Source organism: Euphorbia lathyris, chromosome 5 (assembly GCF_963576675.1).
Source record: "Euphorbia lathyris chromosome 5, ddEupLath1.1, whole genome shotgun sequence".
In the NCBI taxonomy this organism is placed as follows: Eukaryota; Viridiplantae; Streptophyta; class Magnoliopsida; order Malpighiales; family Euphorbiaceae; genus Euphorbia; species Euphorbia lathyris.
Genome location: NC_088914.1, coordinates 47,305,796 through 47,330,046, shown reverse-complemented (window position 1 = coordinate 47,330,046; position 24,251 = coordinate 47,305,796). Strand labels below are relative to the sequence as shown.

At 40.9% G+C, this 24,251-nt stretch overlaps 1 non-coding gene across 1 annotated transcript; it reads right to left on the bottom strand.

The window, feature by feature from the left end:
* Positions 1-20,539: 20,539 nt before the first annotated feature.
* Positions 20,540-20,646, bottom strand: LOC136231628 (small nucleolar RNA R71). The gene has a single exon (XR_010689999.1). It is a non-coding gene; the product is annotated as a small nucleolar RNA R71 (small nucleolar RNA).
* Between the last annotated feature and the right edge of the window lie 3,605 nt (positions 20,647-24,251).

Below are 24,251 nucleotides of genomic sequence, written 5' to 3'. Positions count from 1 at the left end.
ACCCAAACGCCGATTTCGCCGCTTAATTCCGCAGATAAGACCATAGCTTTTATTGGTTTTTACTTTGTTCAACTTCAGTTTTACCTAACTTTCCACTCTAGATTTGCAACTGGTTTTTGTTTTGTTAAACTTGTTTTTGCTGAAATTGGTTTATATTGTAATTTATTTTCTGCTAGATATCTTATGAATCATATGATTATATATTCAATAACGCATTAGCAAGGTCTGCACATTTTTTTTCATAAGCCTCCAAACTGTTCTATCTTCATTGAACCTCCCCACTTGTGCATAAATGTTGGAAAGGAGCACATAATAACCAGAATTTTCTCTGGCTTCAACCCAATTAATTTCTTTGCAATTCGTTCTCCTACCTCCACAGTATTATGAACCTCTGAATCATGGATACGTGAATGATAACTTGCCGGATCCGATTTGATATTCCTTGCCGGAGTTACCTGCAAAACAGAACCGGAGACAGGATCTCCGGGAAAACTCTCCGACGATCAAGTCAGTTTTTGTAAGAGGGTTGGTAATTTGACAATAATATTGTAGGGCAAAAAATGTGAACGTACCTTTTTCCCTTGTTCTTAAGGCCTTTTATAGGTGTTTTTTAGGTAACCGCCGAGGGCGGTTACTCCTTAGTGGGCCACGTTCTGAGGGCGGTTCCCCCTTTTTAGGCCATGTCCCTTTCGTGGCTTTCATGGCAACGAACGTGGTTCTGAGTGGGAGTCTTGATGCTCCGTTTAGGAATTCGGGGCGGTTACTCGCTTCACCCGTTTCCGCTTATTCGGGTCCCATTCGGGGCGGTTACTCGCTGCGCCCGCTTCCTTTATTCGGGTCCCATCCGATCTTAGACCATGGGTCTAAGTATGGACTGGGCCTGCAAAATGAATATGACCCGGTTTAGCCTCGCGGGTCATCACATGCCTCCCCTTTAGTTTGATACAAGAGCCCTTTAGGGTCTGTTCATAGGGGACGCTTCGTTTTTGCTTGTCTATTCAAAATTCAAAAACTTGTGAATTTTTCCTCTTTCGTTATTTCTTTTCCGGCGTCATCTTTTCCGGCGTTGACCTCTTATTTCCGTCACTTCTCTGTGTTGTCTTTCCCATGTAAGTTTTTCTCTTCATAACTAGTACCTTGTTCGGCTTTTTACTTTTGTTTATTTCTTTTCCTCAACATGTCGAACCCCGACCTCGACTTCGCACCGTTCGATGAGAACTACGTCCGCGAGGTTTCTCATGAAGTTGATGAGATGGTTGATGAAGTTTCAACCAGTTCTCATGGGTCTGATTCCCACCCCGCTGACTTCCTCCATCTGGCGAATACAACCGACGAGGGTCTAGATTTTGACCCTAAGAAGTTGATTCCGCCACCTGTCCCAACCCCCCGTTTGTTACCAAAGAGGGACAGGTCGGGAAGCCTAGTTTGTCGCGAGACCATTGAGGATTTGCGGGTGCAATATCCTTGGCTCCAAGGTTTCGAGACCATCATTCCCGGGGAGGATAGAGGACCGGGCGATTACCCAAAGGGGTATTTCACCATTTTCGTCGCCCAAATTATCTGCGGCTTCACTTATCCGCTGGCGGATGAGATTGCTTCCGTCCTCGGCGGTTACGGAATCGCACCTGGGCAGTTACATCCAAATGGATGGGCCGACTTGACCCTGGATAAATTTCTGGCGGATTGTTTGGAGGTTCCTTTCTCGCTCAAAATTTTCTCCAAGCTTCATCATTTCAAGAGTTCGGCGGGATATTTCACTTTCATCCGCCAGAGCGGATACTATGGTTTTGACGAGAAGCTGAACAAGATCCGCGAGTGGGATCGCTCTTACTTTTTTATCAAGTTTAATGAGGGAAATCTGAACTTCCTTCGCCGTTGGGGCCGGCCCAATGTGAAGAGTTTGAACTTCGGTTACCCCAGCAAGGAAGAATCCGCTGTCATCGAGTTCCTGAAGAGTACCCCTCCTTTTGTATGGACATATGATCAGGCCTTCCATATGCTAAGGAGCCGAGTAGCGATTGCCTACCGCGAGGGGGATCGCGTGGTCTATATCCCTTATCGCGTTTTTGTACAAGGTACTTTTTATTTCCAAGTTGATGATTTCTTTTAACCCTTTGCAGGGGTGATCCTTTATCTCAAATCGCTGCAGATCGGGAGGCTAAAGCCCTAGCGAGAAGGAAGAAGCGGATGGCGGGAACCGCTTCCGTTGTAGGGGCGGATTCTTCTGGAGGAACGATTCCTTCCATTGAGGCGGCTTCTCCTGTAAGGGCCTCCGTTTCACAAGGTCCCGCTTCTGCCTCCGAGGATCTTCCTTTGACGAGGAAGCGGAAGATAAGTGCGGATACAGAGTCTTCTCGTCCCAAGAAGAAGAACACCTCCGTGTCCCTTGCTGTTGGCGGTACACCCGTATCCGCCTCATCCAAAGGAAAGAGCAGTACCCCAAATTCACGAGGTATCTTGATCTATTCCCTCTTTCTATATTGCTACTTTTTTCCTCATGAGCTATCTGCTGTTCTCTTGATATTTTTCTTTACGCCTTTGCAGCCAATTCCCGACATCAGCGGATGGTGGACTAGGACCTTTGGCATGGTCGTGAGTTTTTCTTGCAAGGACATTGTCTCTTCCATATGCAATGTCCTCGGGCGGCTTCCCTCTGCTTCCCGTGTGCGCGAACAAGTACCGCTCCCTACCGCTGTGGAGGGGATCGAGAAGCGTTCTGTAGAGGTATATTGTTGCTTGTCATTCTCTTTCAAGGATCTTGCATCCATTGTAACCGCCTATTTCTATTCGCCCTTTTTTATTCATGAGCCGTCTTATATGCAGATTATCAATTTCGCTGAGGGCATTCTCCGAAGGGATGCCGAGCGAGCCAAGGAGTTGGAAGGTCTTGGTACTGAATTGGCGACTCAGAAGTCGATTTATTATGATGTCCAAGGGAAGGTGAATGTCCTAGAAGGCGCCCTTCAGAAGGCTGTGAGCGAGAAGGAGGAGGCTCTTAAATCTCTTCAGGCTAAGTCCGATGAGCTGCGAAAGGCCCTCGATGATCTAGCTGATTCCAAGGAGACACAAAAGAAGAGGGCTGAGGAAATTCTGGCTGAAGACGGTGCCCGCATCTACTGGTATGGGGAGCGGATTCATGTCGCTTATGAGCATGGACATCAGGGTCTCGTACTTAACCGCCCCAAGGTTCCCATCCCTGAAAAGGATTTAACTGAGAAGTGGGACAAGCTGGAAGCCGAGGATGCTGATATGGATGAGGTGCTCCTCTTAGATTGGAAGAGTTTTCAAGAATCTCCAATTATCGACGAGATCCCTACCCGGAATGCGAAAGAAGGGGCACCGCAGGACATCTCTCAGCCTGAGCAAGAGGTACCGCCCTCTGAAGCAGTTATTGATTCGAGGGTTGAGGATTCGCTTGAAGTAGATCCGCCCACTGGAGGAGATGAGGGAGTCGCTGGGGGCGAGGAAAGCAATAGGGGTGAAGGAGAGGAAGCTGTAGCATAGTTTAATTTATATTTGGACTTTTTGTATGTAACAAACTGCCCGTATATATTAATTTTCTTTCACTTGCCGCTTTGCCTATACGTGCGATTATTGTCACTTTATTTTCATGTATGATCCTTGCCTTTTGCCGACTTCATACTTGTAATTCTTCATAGTAATTTTTGCTTTCGCTAGAGTGGCCAAACCCTTTTTGCAATTTTTGAGTACTCGTTTATTCGCTTAATTTTATGCCTTACTCTATTATTTTTCTTTCGAAAATAATATAATCATAAGGTTAATCATAAGGTTTTGCGAGTGATGCGTAATCATGCATCCGCCTTTCTTTAATAGGCAACACATTTATGTGTTTTTTGAGTTTAACCCTAAGGGTTTTGCGAGTGATGCGTAATCATGCATCCACCTTTCTTTAATAGGCAACACATTTATGTGTTTTTTGAGTTTAACCCTAAGGGTTTTGCGAGTGATGCGTAATCATGCATCCGCCTTTCTTTAATAGGCAACACATTTATGTGTTTTTAAGAACAATCCGCATTCGGACGTAACATATTGAATAAATGTAATAATTGAATACCTTTATTGATAAAGAGAAAAGGTTTATTACATAGGTACACCAACTGTGTGGGATCAAAGCCTCATTAAAACCTTTTATCAGAAAACCCAATGGGAAAAACTCATAAAAGGAAAAAGAGTACTCGTCATTTCCTCGAACTACTCGGCCTTTTTATATAGGCGTAGATTCTCTAGATTCCAGGTGCGCGGGAGCTTCTTTCCGCTCATTTCTTCTATTTCAAAAGTGGCTGGTCCCAGCTTCTTGGATACTTTGTATGGTCCGATCCAGTTGACGCCCAGCTTGCCTTTGCCATCTCTGGATTGTATTTTATCCGCTTTTTTCAAGACCAAGTCGTTCTCGTTGATTATTACTTTTCGCACTCTTCTGTCATGATATTTCTTGATTCTATTGCGGTACACTGCCATTCGCATGTAAGCTTTTTCTCTTTGTTCCTCCATAGAATCCAAAGCATCTCTAATGTTGATAGGATTTTGTGTGTCGCAATAATAAATTATCCGATCTGTGGGCGACTTGATTTCAACAGGTAGGACTGCTTCGGCTCCATAAACTAGCGAGAAAGGTGTTTCGCCTATTGCTGCCTTTACAGAGGTTCTGTATGCCCACAACATATGGGGTATCTCATCCGCCCAACCTGTTTTTTTGTCTCCTAGCCGCTTCTTGATGCCTTGAATCATGGCCCTGTTGGTAACCTCCGTCATACCATTCGATTGGGGATGGTTTACGGAAGAAAAATGATTTTTGACCCCCATGCTTTCGCAGTATGCTTTGAACTTGGCACAGTTGAACTGGGTGCCATTGTCGGTTATGAGCTTTTGCGGGATTCCAAATCGCATGATAATGTTCTCTCGTAAGAACTCGATCATTCGCTCAGGTGTTTGTGCGGTTACTGCCTCCGCTTCTACCCATTTGCTGAAGTGGTCAACTGCGACTATCAAGTACTTCCTTTTCTTTGTCGTTTTTGGGAATGGGCCCACTATATCGATTCCCCATGTTGCGAATGGCCACGCCATCATTATAGCGATTTGTTCGGCTCCGGGAACATGCTTTTCATTCGCATGTATTTGACAATTGTGACATTCCGCAACCATCTTCTGAGAATCTTCCACCACCTTGGGCCAGTAGTATCCCATCAATTTGACCTTTCTTGCCAACGCCGCCGAAGCTTCGTGCGCGCCACAAATTCCTTCATGTAGTTCTCGCAGCACGTAGTCTCCTTCGTTGCGACTAATGCATTTCAACCATGGACATGTGTACGATTTCCGATACAAAGTTCCATCCCGAACTGAGTATCGAGCTGACTGCCCAATTAGCTTTCTGGCTAAGCTCTTATCAACCGGTAAATCTCCCTGCTCCAGATATTGGCGGATGGGCATCCGCCAATCTTCATCGTCTTCCAGTTCTTCGATGACCATAATCTGATCAACCTCGAATGCTGGTGCCGATTTTATTTCCAAATTGCATGCCTTTTGACTCCATGGTTCTCTACTTGCCGCTGCTTTTGCCAATTCGTCAGCCTTTGCATTTTGGCCTCGCGGAACATGCACCATCTCCCAAACGATTCCCTTGTGCGTTAACTCTTGTGTCAATCTGCCGACCACCTGATGGTATTTTACTAGCTCCTCCTGTTTCACCAGATAATTTTTTGTGATCTGGTTTATCATGAGTTTGGAATCGCTGTAGATTACCACCCTTTCTGGGGTGAGTTCATTGAGCAACTTCAATCCGCATATCATTGCTTCGTACTCTGCAGCGTTATTTGTAGTTTTGAAAGTTAATTTTGCTGCATAGCATAGGCGAATAACCTCCGGGCCCTTGATGACGACTCCCAGCCCAGCTCCATCTGTAGATAATGCCCCATCTGTGTACATGCTCCACTCTTCTTTTTGTGTTTTCGGCCATTCCTCATCATCCCAGGTGAATTCATTCACGAAATCAGCGAGTACTTGACTCTTTAGCGTCGGTCTTCCTTCATAGCGAATATCGAATTCACCCAGGCGAATTGACCATTCCATCAACCGGCCGGATGCGTCAGGTTTCTGTAGTACCTTTCGCATTGGGATGCCAGTTCTCACAATGATAGTATGCGCCTGAAAGTATGGTTTCAATCTAGCCGCCGTGGTTATCACTGCGAGGGCCATTTTGTCCAACTTCGAATACCGGAGTTTTGCATCCTTCAAGACTTTGCTCACGTAGTACACTGGATATTGTTGCCCTTCTTCTTCTCGCACCATCACAGTGCATATCGCCATATTGGTGACGGATACGTAGAGAAATAAATCTTCTCCCTCCTCCGGCCTGCTCATTAAGGGCGGATAACACAGTAATCGCTTTATCCCCTCGAATGCTTCTTGATAATCCGGCGTCCATTCAAAGGACTTGGATTTTTTGATGGCATTGTAGAAAGGTTGACATCTCCTAGCTGAGCATGATATGAATCGCCCTAATGCCACCAACCTCCCATTCAGTCTCTGTACTTCTCTTATGCTCCTCGGCGTTTTCATCTCCATTACTGCTTTAACCTTCTCGGGATTCGCCTCAACTCCCTTGCCGCTAACAATGAAACCCGGGAACTTTCCCGCTCTTGCTCCGAATGTGCATTTCTCTGGGTTCAATTTGAGGCCATATTTGATTAGCACTTCCAGGATTTCTTTGATATCCTGCGGGTGGTCTTGCATTTTCTTGCTTTTGATGATCATGTCATCAACGTAGATCGAGAAGTTCTCGCCGGATTTGTCTGAAAATATCTTGTTCATCATCCTCTGGTATGTTGCTCCCGCATTTTTCAATCCAAAGGGCATCACCTTGAAGCAATAAGTCGCCTGGTGAGTTATGAACGATGTTTTGATTTCATCCGCCTTCTCCATGGGTATCTGATGGTAACTGGATTTCACGTCGGTGAATGATAAAGCTTCATATCCTGCAGTCCCATCTACCAATATATCAATGTTAGGAAGCGGATACATATCCTTCGGACATGCCTTGTTCAGATCTTTGAAGTCGACGCACATTCTGTACGTTCCATTTGGCTTTTTGACTAGCACCACATTGGCTAGCCACTCCGGATAGGTGACTTCTCGAATCGCATCTGACTTTAGCAAATCCGCCACAGCTTTTTCAATCGCCTTCTGCCGCTCTGGAGCATGCCCTCTCTTTTTCTGTCGCACTGGGGTTGCACCTTTGTCCACATTCAAACGATGGGTTGCTATATCTGGACTTATTCCTTTCAGCACTTCATTCGGAGCAGCGAATGCCGACTCGCATTGGATCAATACCTCGGTAATGGCTTTCTTTGTTTCTTCTGAGAGTCCAGCCGCTATTCGCACGTTCTTGTTATTTGAGATGGCGAATAGTTCCGTTTCTCCCAATGCTTCCGCTGGCAGCTTCTCTTCGACTTTATCCTCTCCGTCTGGCTTTGGTTCGAGTGACAATGTATAGGCCTGTTGAGATACAAGTTGATCACCTTCAACTATGACTCGCCCTTGGTGTGTTGGCAAATGTAATGTTAAATGTTTCATTGAGATGAGCGACTCCGTTTCCGACAAGAATGGGCGTCCCAGAATTATGTTGTAGGCCAATGGGAGATCAACAAATGCGAATTCTAAATCACCTCGCCATTTTAGGTTTTTATCGCCCATTTCTGCCTCCAACACCACCTGTCCACTTGTTTGAGAGGATTGACCCCCAAAACCAGTTACATCCATGAAGGTGTGCTCCACTCGCTCGTCATTAATTCCCAACTTGTTGAATGCAGTCCGAGTAATAACATTACAAGAACTGCCAGTATCAATAAGGACCCGCTTGACGTCCCAGCCTTCCACAGCCATTGTGATCACCAAAGCATCCGCATGCGGCTCCGTGATTCGTGCAAATGAGTAGTTGAGGGCATCCCCCTTATGAGTGTTGCTTTTTCGCTGTTCACGGCGAGCTCTTTTTGTTGGAGGCTCATAGATCCCGCCGGCTATCACGTTTATCACTCCTTTTTTCTGCTTCTTTTCGGGCCTTGCCTCTGCTTCATGCGGTAACGTTGCTTTCTCATTATTAGCCTCTTTTCGTACAAATTGACTCAGTTTGCCCCTTTCGATCAGCCTTTCAATCTCCTTCTTTAATTCATAGCAATCATTCGTGTCATGGCCGTTCAATCTGTGGAACCTGCAATATTTGTTAGGATGTCGCCCCAAACTGGTTCGACCTTTTACCTCGGGGAACCGCACATCCTTCTTCAGGGGGCTCTTTTCGATCCAAAGTAACACCTCCTGGCGAGTCGTGTTTAATGGTGTCTGATATCCTCCACTTTGAAAGGGGCGATCGCCTCTTCGAACAAAATTGCTTTTGGACTGGATCTGGCGCCGATTGTCCGAAGTGGATCTAGCGGCATCTCTTTCTCGCCGGGTTTGAGCCCTATGTTCCCTGTTGACATCATCCACTTCCATGAATTCCTTTGCTATCTTCATAAGTTCGGCTATGGTGCATGGCTTGTTGCGGATGATTTCTTCCCGCATGCTCCAATCTGTGGTTCCATCCGCCATGATGTTGCGAATTCTCACGATATCCGGGTTCTGTAATCGCACCAAAATATCGTTAAATGCGACAACAAATTCCCTTAGGGAATTATAGTTTCTCTGTTTGATCTCCTTCAGCTGCCTATCCGTCACATCTGCCGCCTTACAGCCCACGAACTTCGCACAGAAATCCCGACTATATTATTGCCAATTGTGAATAGATTCTGCAGGTAAAGATCGAAACCAATCAGATGCAGCCCCACCCAAAGTCGTCGAGAATAACCGGCAAATGATGCTTTCACTTGCTCCTGCGACATCCATTAGTTCTCTATAGTTCCTGACATGTGCTTCAGGGTCGGAATTTGGATCCCCATAGTATTTAGGTATCGTGGGCGCTTTGATTCTGTGATCTGGAATGAATTCCCGCAACGAAGGGGCGAAAGGTGAATCGCTCTGGACCTCGGCTCTCGACCTAGGCGAGTACCCCATTCGCTCCATCATGCTCCGTAATTGATCTTCTAAGTCAATATCGGGTACTCGCCGGACTTCTTCCATCTGCTGCTGGTGAATTCTGGGTGGCATCCACCCACCAATCGGTGTTGAGATCCGTTGGGGGACTAACCGCTGTCCCGTTATAGGATCAAAGTTCCAAGTGTGCTCTCGCCCAGACATAGTTGCGTCAGGCGTCATCAACTCCGAATGTCTGTGAACAAAAGGTTGCACTTGTTGTAGCGGAAGAGTTCCTGGAACTCCTGGCAACGGTTGGGATGGCTGCCCGGTCGGATGTATCATCGTAATGAGATCTGGGTGCGAGTAGTTGCTTGGGTGGCTGTGTGGGTTTGTGCGACTACTCTGGCCCACTTGATTTGGCGCCTGAGATGGCTGCGGGAGGGCAGATATGACAGGGATAGTCAGTGATTGTGTTGAGATGACCACAGGTTCTTGAGGAGCAGCCGCTACGGCGGTATTGTGTTCGGCGAGAGCCGTTAATAAATTAATCATTCGATCTCCAGCCGCCTGGCTCATATTCGAAGCCAAGACTTGTCCCGCCATCTGCACGAAGTCACTATTAGACATCTCCATTTCAGTTTGCACCTGAACTTCCAATAAGGGACTCAATTGTCCCGAAGGGCCCGACGAGCTAGGCACCACAGGCCGTGTACTTGCAGGTTGCGAATTCACAATCCGTGGTCCCCTAGAGTTCATACTGGTTGATCTCGTTGTAACGCCGGCCGTTCGTGGTGGTTCTGACATGTTCCTTGTGTACCTTTAACTAGACGTTGGTAAAAAAGGTCCACGTTCACCGCACCAATGATAACTTGCCGGATCCGATTTGATATTCCCTGCCGGAGTTACCTGCAAAATAGAACCGGAGACAGGATCTCCGGGAAAACTCTCCGACGATCAAGTCAGTTTTTGTAAGAGGGTTGGTAATTTGACAATAATATTGTAGGGCAAAAAATGTGAACGTACCTTTTTCCCTTGTTCTTAAGGCCTTTTATAGGTGTTTTTTAGGTAACCGCCGAGGGCGGTTACTCCTTAGTGGGCCACGTTCTGAGGGCGGTTCCCCCTTTTTAGGCCATGTCCCTTTCGTGGCTTTCATGGCAACGAACGTGGTTCTGAGTGGGAGTCTTGATGCTCCGTTTAGGAATTCGGGGCGGTTACTCGCTTCACCCGTTTCCGCTTATTCGGGTCCCATTCGGGGCGGTTACTCGCTGCGCCCGCTTCCTTTATTCGGGTCCCATCCGATCTTAGACCATGGGTCTAAGTATGGGCTGGGCCTGCGAAATGAATATGACCCGGTTTAGCCTCGCGGGTCATCAGTGAACAACCCAAAGTATCACGTTTCTGATACGTATCGGATACGAAAATGCACGAAAAATTCTAGGATACGTTTCGGGCCGTTTCCGTAATATCAAAAACTTGGACACGCGAGTCTATGTAGGATACGCGTTTCCTAGCAAAAAAAAAAACCAGTCGATTCTTTTTCCAAAAAAAAACAGAGGTTCAACAGCAAGATCATCTATCGTTATTTAAAGGTAGTAAAGAGTAGGAATATACAAAGGATTGTGTTATCTGTATGTACAGAAAAATTAAAATCACAGGTAAACCAAAAGACAAAGATTTAGAGCAGTTATAAATTGGATAACAATCGTATAAAAAAAAACAGAATGAAACAGAGTATTTGTATTCACTGCAGATAACCAAAGGACAGGAGAATCAATACAAAAAATGTATTTATTTAGTTATATTATAAAAATTTATATATAAAAATATATTTTTAATATTTATAAATGTGTCCCAATATTTTTAATATTTACATGTTTCCCCCACGTTTATGTGTCCTGTGTTTTATAGAAATGACGTTTCCCGTATCCATGTCCGGGCAACATAGTTATGAACTCTGCATCCTGCCAATGATTTGGTTTTTAAATCTATGCAATTGGAAGATGGTTGATACGAGTGAAATGAGCAAGTTTAAGAGGCTGAACATTCATGGAAAAGAGCTTCAGAGTTATAGTTTTCAACCAGAAATGGAAGAAACAGGCAGAAATAACAGTTCAAGTAGGATTCCTCACGAACAGGCTACAAGAAGAACAGAACAGCATAAACAACGACATTAACGGGTCAACTTGGAAGGAACGGATAAACGCGTGGGTCGAGCAAGCTAAAAGAGAGAGAAAGAGAGCAAAAACGTGGAAAGCAAGACAACTTCCATATTGTGCCAAGTGTAGGGAGATTGTTTGTTTGTCCTTTTCTTTGTATTTACCTTTAGTACTTTTTACCCTTTTGTTTTAGGGTTTGTTTTGGACCTATAAATACTGTAGTAGTCATATGTAAGGGGGCGCCTCATTTTCCACCACCTTCATTTTATTCTCTATTTTTATGTTTATTGTCAGAAGAATGATTTTGGGGAGAACAAGCTGCTCACTCATGGAAATGAGTGAGTAATTCCTTTTGCAGGCCTAGCCAGCCATTAAACGACGACTGTAAGTAACTCTTTTTTATTAATGAAGTATTTCCATCCATGAATGATTGTCAATAGTATGCTTAAAGAATATATTAGGATCCAATCTATATGCTAATTACCAAAGATGGCATGACGGTGCTCCGACGTAATGGAAATAGCTATTTGGCTTATATTGTAGTGGATGGAGACGAAAACAACCATATATTGGGGTTTCATTTATGAATGCTTTCTGGTTCTTAATGCTTGCTTGTATATTAACACAATGACACTTGGTTGATTTTACTTGCTTAGAATCTTAGGAAATGGGACACCGAACCTCAGTGATAAAAGAGAAAGATACCCAAATCAGGAATATGGTCTTTGATGCGCGGCGCTAGTAGGTGTGTGTCTACTAGACGCTACTTAGTGGCAAGTGTACCCCGTCGTATCAAGTAATAATTCGGTTAAGACCGGGTATCGAATCCATGGGATTTATAACCACAAGTATTAAACTACTCAGTTTTATTCGTTATCTAAGCGGTGAATACTTTAGGTTGGTTTGCGTGACGACTACAAACTACTCCTAAACTATGGTGAGACAAACTTATGTAACCGAAACTCTACGGGTTGCGATAAGTTATAAATATAATAAACAAAAACTCCGAATATATACAATTGATGATTTACTCTTGCAAAGACGACTACGTGTAGTTCGACCGACCCGTGAAGTTCTTAGACTACGTGGTTCCTAGTCAAGGCGTGTCTAATGCTGGGGATCAGAAACTAGGGCCCATAAGTTCCGTGGTTTGTCAATTCCTACGGTTTCCGGTGTGTTACTTCCGGTAGGGCAACACCTATATGGTTCCCTAAAGATGACCCGTGAAAGGGCGCCGATAATCACGTTCCCCTACACAATAATCAATTACAAATATCAAAACAAGTAGTAAACATCAACACGTATAGAGAAACGGGAATTGCAAATCATATATTATAAATATGGAATGAAAAATGTGGAATACAACCAAGCTTAGTACATAGGAAGAGTACAAGCTAATTAGCAAGTAGAAAGGGAAGAATCGACCCTTGGAACTAGCTAACCAGACTCAAGGCTGTCTCTTAGGTCTTGGAGGTAGAACTCTCGAGCTTGGTGGAAGGAGATGGAACGGAACTTCGACGGAGTGACAGACTAAATGAACAAGCTCTCAAGGTGGTAGAGTTTGGTTACATAAAATCTGAATCTAAATCTAAAACTCCTTTCCTAAATGAGTGCCAAGCACTCCTATTTATACACAAATCAAGCTTGGGTCATAATTGTAATTACATAGTGTGAAGAGAAGACTTTGAATGAAGACTTTGAATGTGAATGGAGATTTTGAATGTGAATGGAGACTTTGAATGTGTGTAAAAGTGGTAGGAAGACTTTGAATTTGATGTAGAATAATGAAGCATATGATTCTTCATTATTTTCTTATTTTCTCCCTTGCATATTTCACACCCATGAAAGATTTCCTAAGCTTCAACACGTCCAGCAACTTAGGTTAATTATTTGAGCCTGTTACACTGCGAATTTGGAGATGACATTATTAGTCACTTGTACATATTTCTCTTATCTTTCCAACGCATTTTGAATCGCCTCAATCCAAGTTCATAGGAGGGAGATATGATGAAAATACGAAAATGTGTCAAATCTGTCCTCAATGTGAACAAGGTGACCCGACACTTCACGCTCCACGTGGAATACCCCATGCCCCGCGTGGATGAGCTTATAAAGTCATATTTTTGTCCACTAAAAGTTCCAAGCTCCACGTGGAAAGGGTCATGCTCCGCGTGAATGATTTGCTGACGTTTATCAAACACTTCTCACTGATTTAAGCTCCGCGTTGTACATGTTACGCTCCGCGTGGGCGTTTTTTCATCGCCTTTTTTGTCTCATACGTTTGTCCTGCAAAGCACAGTTATGAACACCGAGATTACTTGATTTATTTATTTATTCAAAATGACGAAAATTAATTAAAGGTACATAATTTATTACTTGTTGCTAATTTATTGAAATATGCAATAAACTAGCATAAACCTAACAATTTAGAGTTAAAAAAACCATAAATTATCCCAAAAGATAGGGATAAAATGTCCATATCAGTCTTACTTCATTAAGAGGGAATAGTCTAAATACAGATGTTCGTAGGCATAGTGCTAGGCCTATGCTTGTTTATTGTTGAGCGATTTCCGCAAGTGCACGGTTTCGCTTGTAGTAATAAAAAGATATCGATCCCACAGGGAACGTTTTTCAACAAAAACTTATTTATGTGTAGATTAAATACGACTTAAGGTTTATAAAAATAGATAATCGTTATTTGAAATTGGTTTTGAAATTGATCGAATAAGAATTAGGTTAGAATATGTAGAATGTTAGAAATCAATTCTGTTTTGAATATGAATTACAAAATAGAAACGTTTAATGTTTAAAATAAGAGAATAATTATATTCGTTTGCATTAAGCAAAGAAAACAACTTTAAACTTTGTATAAATTATAAAAGTGTAATAACGTAAACTCCTTCAATTAAAGGGCTTTGAACCGCAGACAATCCTCCTATGGTCGGGTTAGATTGCTACCTTAACCAAATTAATTCTCGAAGAATGAATTTGCCTAAGTGTTCAACAAAGTTTCCTTGTAAAGATATTGAATTTAACTACGTTTTAATGAAAACACCAGAATTCACTTCGGATCATTTACAGAAGTGCTACCTATAAATATATTGAATTGCATGAACTTTATTAGATGAAGTGTGAATTTGATACAAGTTTACAAAGAATAAAAAGCATGGAAGCATTCAAAACGACATGAGAGTTTCGGGTCGTCAATCTTTTCCTCAAACCTCGTTAGAGTTTGTCAGGCTCCGGGGTCGAATCCGCTACTTAATCTTCTCGCTGAATCTTCGGAATACAGATGGCTCTTCTACTACCAAAATGTAAACTAGTCTGAACAAATCTTAATCTAAATCTAAATGCTAATGTGTTTGTAAGTAATGAGTAAACAATGTGTGTACATCATATCGTTTTTACAAAATCGAATCTTCTAACTCTGAATCGTTTGACTCAGAATTTCTGCATAAATTCTGTACTAAAATCTTAACTCTCAATTATTATATTTTCAACTCTGAATCAACTCTAAATTTATAGATGTTGAAGAGTCGTGTCTAGGGGACGTGTTTGCTGCGAAGAGACGTTTCTATCCACTCGAACGGACGCGTATCTTTGAAATCGAACATGTGTAAGATGTGCTGCCTGAAAATCTGAACTTACCGAGATAATAAAATCTCTACCGAGATTAGGGGGTAAGTTTTCAGTCTTCAGAACGAAGGAGAGAAGTGACTGGGCGACGCGTGTCGTGACCGAGAATAGGGAATCTCGGTCGCGACACTGGTGTTTATTCCCTGTCTCGATTCCGTTTCCCGTTTTCGTTTCGGTGCGTTTGATTTTCTTCGTTTTTGACTCTTTTCGTAGGGTTTTTCCTTCGTTTCTGATCATTTTCGCTCCTATTTGGATTTTACCAAATATTTAGGTACCTTGCATGAAAGAAATATATTCGGACGTAAAAGTACTCTAAATAGATATAAACAGCACAAATTCGTAACAAAACTGATATAAATATTGATGATATTTATGTATATTTTGGGCTTAACAAATCTCCACACTTAATCTTTTGCTAGTCCTTAGCAAAATTTCACTGAATTTATTCTTTAACTAATCGTTTTATGGAAATAAAACATATATCTATGTATTACGTTTTAAATTAGTTAAGCCGAAAAGACTAACTTCGCATGGCAAATTTATACGCAAAATATCAAACGAACTAGTATAAAGGCGATATATCATTCGTCTTGTATTTTCAATTTTAAATTGAAGTATTCAGGACGATATAAGCACGCATGTTATTGAGTCTTTCGTCTCAAGGCATTTCAAAGCACAAAATTTCCTTTCCCAAACTATTATATGAATATAAATAAATAAGCACTTAGGTTAATTTATTTGCTTAGTTACGCCCAAGATAATGGTGGTCTCGATCGTAACTTTATATGCTTTTATCTGTGTTCGCTTAAGAGGTACCGACCATGCCATGGGTGGACACAATCGTTACGTTAAACTTAAACACGCTTAATCTTTGCTTTAAACGCTCCTTCCATACCTCGATTGTGATAAGGGTGGTCGCAATCGTGACCAAAAGTACCGTTTACTTAATTTTCTTCCCTTTCATACCTCGATTGTGATAAGGTTGGTCTCAATCGTGGCCAAAAGTTAAGAATACGACTACTTGATTTAATTAACACGAGTTGTAAAATTAAAATTGTAAATTGGGAAAAAGAAAAATAGCACATTCATCCTATATTGACTTAAAATTCAACATGTATTATGGCTAAAGTTTCCTTAAAAACTTCAATTGGTATTAATGTAAAACGAAAATCAAATCGAGCTAAAAATTGTTAGTTCAATTTAATACCTATAAACCTAATTGAAAATTTAAAATAAGATGTATTGTATCATGAATTGCATGATATAAAATAGAGTTTGTAATAAAGAATTTTTTTACTTAAATACATTCACTCGAGACGTTTTTACTTAAAATCGTATCGGAGATTTATGAAAAATTTGAAAAATATTGCCCGTATAGAAATATTATTTCTATCGATAATGATAACCTAAAAATAATCATAAGTTCAATTATATATTTTTAACCATAGAAAAATAATGTAAGGTTTCATAAAACAACTAATGTAAAATAAAATCAAAATAATGTCATTATTATTTTTAAAGTGTTGCAAAATGTGTTGCATTTGAACAAAAGAAAGGTTGCTTAAAATTTAAATTTTTAGTATATGTTTAAAACGGATGTCATTTTATCTTTATTCGTTACATTTATTCGTACTAAGAGAAAATGATATATGTAGTATCTCCTCCCACATTTAATTTGGACCATGTCCTCATAGGTGCAAAAATTGATAAAACACGAAAAATTATACGAAATAACGCATATGAAAGAAGATAGAAAAATCACGAAATAAAGGCATTCAATATTAATAATAAAAGAAAAGCATTCAACATTAAAGAAAAATAAAAATGTACCAAGCATAATTAAAAAGATTGTACCAAACTTAAACTTAAAAACAACAAGAGAAATGATAAAGATAAAACATATGCACGAGAAGGTGAGTCCGGAGGAGATGGTGAAGTTTCAATATTTTGGCGACGGAAGAATGATAGCATCCGACGGCGAGTGGACTTATTCTCCCTCCTCAAAGTGGTGATATTGTTGTTCATCTCATTGTTGCTCTCAACCAAATCATCAATTCTCAAATTCATTTGTCTATTGTGTGCATTAATTTGGTTCAATATCCTTCTCAAATCGATAGGATCATAATCATGTGGCTCTTGAGCTTGTGGTTGGGTTTGTTGTACATTGTGTGGCTCTTCCGCCGCTTCCTCCTCCGCACCGCCCTCTTCAGTACCTACAAATTGAGAACTCGAGGCTCCTCCTCCCGTAGTACCACTAAGATGGGCAATACATGATTCATATGAAACAAAAACAGGAGGATGAAAATTAACCAATAAATGGGCTCGGTCAAGAGCCGTAATGTCCAAAAGAGGGACATAGCCTTGGTAGGAAGTGATGTCAAAATCCGCTAATTCCCCACGTGCACCCATCACTAAGCCGGTAATAAAATTTCCTAGAGGCACTTGCTTAGTATGTGACTTTGAAGCACGGTATAAATTTTCAAATAGCATTCCAATGCTATCAACCCTAAGACCTTTCAATAAGCAATCCAAAACAAACAAATCTCGAACTTGAACTTTGGAACTTTCAACCCGGCCAAACAATGAAAAACTCAGAAACTTGTGAAAATAAAACAGACAGTTATCCTGAATCATTTTGCTAGAAGTGTTTTTGGGATTAAAATAGGCTTTACCCGAAAGGGCATTCCAAATAGTATCAGAATCAACATCCTTAGGCTTATCAACAAACCACTCGTAGGAAACCCGAAAATATTCCTCATTGCCTCATAATCAATAGTATAAGTTACACTATTGTTCCTAAAAGTGATAAAATTCTTCTTCTTATCAAATTTCAATGTAACCAAAAATTCCATAATGAATTCAGTATTGTTAGGGAATTTCATAAAAGCAAAAGTATGCCATCCTAGAGTATCAAGGAATGCATTAATCCGATCAGAGAAAGATAACTCTCTTACCGAATCAAAATGGAGGAAGGGCATGTCTACAAACTCCATCTTTGTATTGGAAAAATGAGTAAAGCTTTGGCATTCTTCCTCGGAAGCAATATCGAAATAAGCTCTGCAATGGATACAAAGACGATTGGCTTCGGTAACCTTTGGCTTGTGGCCGGCAACTTTGGTTCTAGGCATGATGTTGAGTTGGTGTTTGAGGATGAAGAAGAAAAGTAGAGAGAAAGGCAAAAGCTTGAGATGGGTGTGGTAATGGTAAGGGTGAATGAATGAAAGAGAAGGTAGAGTGAAAGGGTAATGGATTTTGGAATAGGGATAGGATTAATTAGGAAGAGTAAAAGTTGTAGTATAGTGGTAAGTATTCCCGCCTGTCACGCGGGTGACCCGGGTTCGATCCTCCGCAACGGCGCCAAAACCTTGTTGAGCGATTTTCGTAAGTGCACGGTTTCTCTTGTAGTAATAAAAAGATATCGATCCCAGAGGGAACGTTTTTCAATAAAACTTATTTATGTGTAGATTAAATACGACTTAAGGTTTATAAAAATAGATAATCGTTATTTGAAATTGGTTTTGAAATTGATCGAATAAGAATTAGGTTAGAATATGTAGAATGTTAGAAATCAATTTTGTTTTGAATATGAATTACAAAACAGAAACGTTTAGTGTTTAAAATAAGAGAATAATTGTATTCGTTTGCATTAAGCAAAGAAAACAACTTTAAACTTTGTATAAATTATAAAAGTATAATAACGTAAACTCCTTCAATTAAAGGGCTTTGAACCGCAGACAATCCTCCTACGGTCGGGTTAGATTGCTACCTTAACCAAATTAATTCTCGAAGAATGAATTTGACTAAGTGTTCAACAAAGTTTCCTTGTAAAGATATTGAATTTAACTACGTTTTAATGAAAACACAAGAATTCACTTCGGATCATTTACAAAAGTGCTACATAAAAATATTGAATTGCATGAACTTTATTAGATGAAGTGTGAATTTGATACAAGTTTACAGAGAATAAAAAGCATGGAAGCATTCAAAACGACATGAGAGTTCCGGGTCGTCAATCTTTTCCTCAAACCTCGTTTGTCAGGCTCCGGAGTCGAATCCGCTACTTAATCTTCTCGCTGAATCTTCGGAATACAGATGGTTCTTCTACTACCAAAATGTAAACTAGTCTGAACAAATCTTAATCTAAATCTAAATGCTACTGTGTTTGTAATTAATGAGTAAACAATGTGTGTACATCATATCATTTTTACAAAATCGAACTTCTAACTCTGAATCGTTTGACTCAGAATTTCTGCATAAATTATGTACTAAAATCTTAACTCTCAATTATTATATTTTCAACTCTAAATCAACTCCAAATTTATAGATGTTGAAGAGTCGTGTCTAGGGGATGTGTTTGCTGTGAAGAGACGTTTCTATCCACTCGAACGGACGCGTATCTTTGAAATCGAACATGTGTAAAATGTGCTGCCTGAAAATCTGAACTTACCGAGATTAGGGGGGTAAGTTTTCAGTCTTCAGAACGGAGGAGAGAAGTGACTGGGCGATGCATGTCGCGAGAATAGGGAATCTCGGTCGCGACACGGGTGTTTATTCCCTATCTCGATTCCGTTTCCCGTCTTCGTTTCGGTGCATTTGATTTTCTTCATCTTTGACTCTTTTCGTAGGGTTTTTTCTTCGTTTCTGATCATTTTCGCTCCTATTTGGATTTTACCAAATATTTAGGTACCTTGCATGAAAGAAATATATTCGGACGTAAAAGTACTCTAAATAGATATAAACAGCACAAATTTGTAACAAAACTGATATAAATATTGATGATATTTTAGGTATATTTTGGGCTTAACATTTATCTTGGTCTACTTAAATATTTTATCATTTCACTTATTTTTATCTGTTCATGCTTAGTTATTGTAAAAAAAAATCAAACCAACCAACCTTTTGAATTCTAACACTTAAGGTAACTGTTCAACCAACTAGTTTCAATCCCTATGGAATACGAGACTTGGTCTTACCAGCACTACATCCACCCTAGTACACTTGCTAGAGTCCATATACAATATACCAAGTTTTTGGCGCTGTTGTTGGGGATTGTTCAATCTAAGATTGGAAGAATTTGTATGCTTATTTTGTTACCCGATAACCACCTGTTTGTCCAGTTTCTTTGTCTCGATTTTTAGCTGTTTATGCGAAGAACAGGTATTCCTATTCTACCTGTGGACCTCAAAATTGAGAGAACCTACAGAAGAAGAAGAAGACTGCTCAGACAAGCTAGACGTGCTAGAATGAATCACGAAAACGAGATACCAGATCCTGAACAACCAGGGAACAATGAAGAGGGTCAATTTGAAAACAATGGTGTTAATGGAAACAATAACAACAATGGAAACCAGAGATTACTGATGAAGGACTATTCCAGACCATCTACTGATGGCCATTCATCGTGTATTGTGCTACCAAATGAAGGAAACCGCCTATTTGAAGTGAAAGCTTCAATGATCCAAATGCTGCAAACAGCTGTGCAGTTTGGTGGATACCCAAATGAAGATCCAAATTCCCACATTTAGGACTTCGTCACAATGTGCAACACATTTCGCACCCATAGAAATGAAAGTGATGAGGTGATCAGACTCAAGCTGTTTCTGTTTTCCTTGAAGGACAAGGCGAAGAATTGGTTGAAGAATTTACAACCAGGTTCAATCACAAACTGGGAGGAGATGGCTACACTGTTCCTGATGAAATATTTTCCCCCAAGACAAGCAATCAAGCTAAGGAATTGGGTCTCTTATTTCTTCCAAGAGGAAGATGAATCATTATCCGAAGCATGGGAGAGATACAAGGAATTGTTGAGAAGAGTACCGAATAATGGCATACCCATGTGGATGCAAGTTCAAAACTTCTACAATGGAGTAACCAACGCGTACAAGATCCAAATTGAATCAGTTGCCAATGAAAATCCAGAGGAACTTGAACCTCAAGCATTATACGAGCTAATAGAAAGAGTTGTCAACACAAGTTACAACTGGCACTCAATAGGAAGTGATGGGAAGAGGGTCACGAACAATGAAAATAGCGAGGCTATCACGAGACTTTCCTCGCAGATGGAACAACTGGTCAAAACAATGGGAAAGATGAATGTTTCTGCAGTTCATACGCAACCACCTGTTCATGTTGAGATATTATCACCTGATGGTTGTGATTTCTATAGCGGTCCTCACAGACCAATCGATTGTACGGGAATCAAACCAGGACCATCCATGCAAGAACAATGCGATTTCATTGCTCGCCAACCACCTAATCCCTATTCGAACACGTATAATTCTGGTTGGAGAAATCATCCCAACTTTTCATGGCAGGATAACTAGAGGCAACCAACTGCTCAACCACCGTACAGGCATGATAACCAACAACCTATCAACCGCAACAAGGCATCACATCTAACCCACAATACCAAAGACAACCAGTTCCTCAATAAGAAGGCAAACCGGATTTAGAATCCATGATGATGCAGTTCATGAAGCAGACACAGTCATCCATTAAGAGCTTTGAGACTCAAATGCAACAATTTGCAACGGTTATCTCCTCAAAGGAGAAAGGAGCACTCCCAAGCAACATAGTGACCAACCCGAAAGAAGAGGTCAATGTTATTATTTTAAGAAGAGGCAAGGAATTATCTAATACTGTTGATAAATCTGCTGCAGGTAAAACAACTGAACCAAAGATGCAAACAGCTGCACCCCAACAGAAGAAAGATAAACAGTTAGTTGAAGATGGACCAGTTGCACCTCAATACGAAACACGAGTACCATATCCGGAGCGATTGAAGCAGCAAAACTGTGAGAAGAGACACAAGAGCTTTCTAGAACAACTGATAAAGCTGCACATAAATATACCTTTCATCGAAGCTTTATCCGAAATGCCTATGTATGTCAAGTTTCTAAAAGACTTACTCACCAACAAAAAGAAGTTGGAAAGTGTAGCTATGGTACAACTGAACAGAGATAGCTCCTCAATCCTACAAGCCAAACAGCAGCTTCCCAAGAAGCTAAAAGACCTAGGGAGTTTCTCTATATACCTTGTTCGATAGGGACACTCACTATTCAAAACGCCCTACGTGACCTAGGAGCTAGCATCAACCTTATGCCTTACTCAATTTATATGCAATTGGGGTTAGGAGAACCAAGACCTACAAAGGTCATGGTTCAACTAGCTAATCGATCAATCCGATACCCCAAAGGCATAGTCGAAGATGTACTGGTTAAGGTTGGAAATTTTATTCTACCTGTTGATTTTGTAATAATGGATATTGCTGAAGATTTGGAAGTTCCAATAATCTTGGGACGTCCATTTCTAGCAACTAGAAGAGCCGTCATTGATGTAAATAGAGGACATCTCATTCTAAAGATCAATAATGAAGAAGTAGTGTTTAAAATGCATGAAGCTGTTCGATATGCATCTGCTTCTGATGATGCGTGTTACTTCCTAGACACTGATAGGGACGATTTGTCCCTATCTTTTAGCGTGATTTACGGTCTAATTTTGGACTAAATAAGTAAGTTTAATTACAAAAATAGTATGTTTTCGAATAAATAACAAAATAAAAATAAATTTTATGTTTTTAGTTAATTTCCTTAATTTTCGATTAATTTTCAGAAAATAAATGTCAAGCTAATTCAGTTCTACAAAATAAAAATAAATTTTATGTTTTTAGTTAATTTCCTTAATTTTCGATTAATTTTCAGAAAATAAATGTCAAGCTAATTCAGTTCTCGAGGATCGTATTTTGCAGGTACAAGTTAGAAATGAACAAGTAATGATTCAGAGGACACACGGGGCACGGAAGCCGGCACGCGGGGCGTAGGACGATGCCCCCTAATTCACGGCAGTCAATTACGCGTTCCCACATGGTCAACACCTACCACGCGAGGCGTAATACGTAGCACGCGGGGCGTTCAAGGTGTGAATTGAAGACAAAAGTTCTAGGAGCTTAACTGTGCGGGGCGTCACCCATACTACGCGGGGCGTGCAAGGCATAATTCAAGCAATTGAGTTCTAGGAGCTCGACCACGTAGGGCATACTCTAGTCTATGCGGGGCATGGTTGAGTCAACAAGTCTGAATCTGGTCCACGCGGAAGAAATTATCAACGGAATGGGCTAATTTGGCAGAGACGCGGGGCGTGCCTTGTGAAACCTGCAAAAATAGTGTGAATTCTTACTTGTAACTTGTGTAATTATGATTCTACCCCCGAGCTTGATGTGTATAAATAAGAGTGATTAGCACTCATTTCCTCATTCAGATTTTTATGTAACCAAACTCTAACACTTTGAGAGCTTGTTCACTTATCCCGTCACTCCGTCGAAATTACGTTCCATCCTCCTCCACCAAGCTCGAGAAGTTCCACCTCCAAGACCTAAGAGATGGCCTTGAGTCCGGTTAGCTAGTTCCAAGGGTCGATTCTTCCCTTCTTACTTGCTAATTAGCTTGCACTCTTCCTATGTACTAGGCTTGGTTGTATTCATATTCTTTTCATTCCATCTTTATAATATATGAATTGCAATTCCCGTTTCTCTATACGTGTTGATGTTTACTACTTGTTTTGATATTCGTAATTGATTATTGTGTAGGGGGACACGATACCCGGCGCCCTTTCATGGGTCATCTTTAAGGAACTATATAGGTGCTGCCCTACCAGAAGTAACACACCGGAAACCGTAGGAATTGACAAGCCACGAAACTTACGGGCCCTAGTTTCTGATCCCTAGCATTAGACACGCCTTGACTAGGAACCACGTAGTCTAAGCACTTCACGGGCCGGTCGGTCTACACATAGTCATCTTTGCAAGAGTAAAGTATCAATCATATATGTTCGGAGTCATTACTCTTTATATTTATAACTTATCGCAACCCGTAGAGTTTCGGTTGTATAAAGTCTGTCTCACCATAGTTTAGGAGTAGTTTGTAGTTGTCACCCAAACCAACCGAAAGTATTCACCGCATAGATAACGAATAGAACCGAGTAGTTTAATACTTGTGGTTATAAATCCCGTGGATTCGATACCCGGTCTTAACCGGATTATTACTTGATACGACATGGTACACTTGCCCCTACGTAGCCACGTCTAGTAGAGTTTAAGCACACGTACACACATCTTACACTTATATCACACACATACTTTACACCCCTCTACTCCGACCGTGCATCAAGTTTTTGGCACCGTTGCCGGGGATTTATACTTTCTCGCAATATTAGACAAAAACGTTTTATTATTAGTCTAGGCATTCTTTTTGTATAAATTGTTCATACTTTGTTTATACGCTAACAACATTCTTTCTTGTTTATATTTTTCCTTATTTTCTTTTTATAGTTTATGCTCACCCGATCTCGGAGTGATACTCTCATTCCTATTGATTTTGAAATTGAACGCACTCTTTGTAGGATTCGGAGAGAGAAGATGGCCAACGTCAACAATGAAGC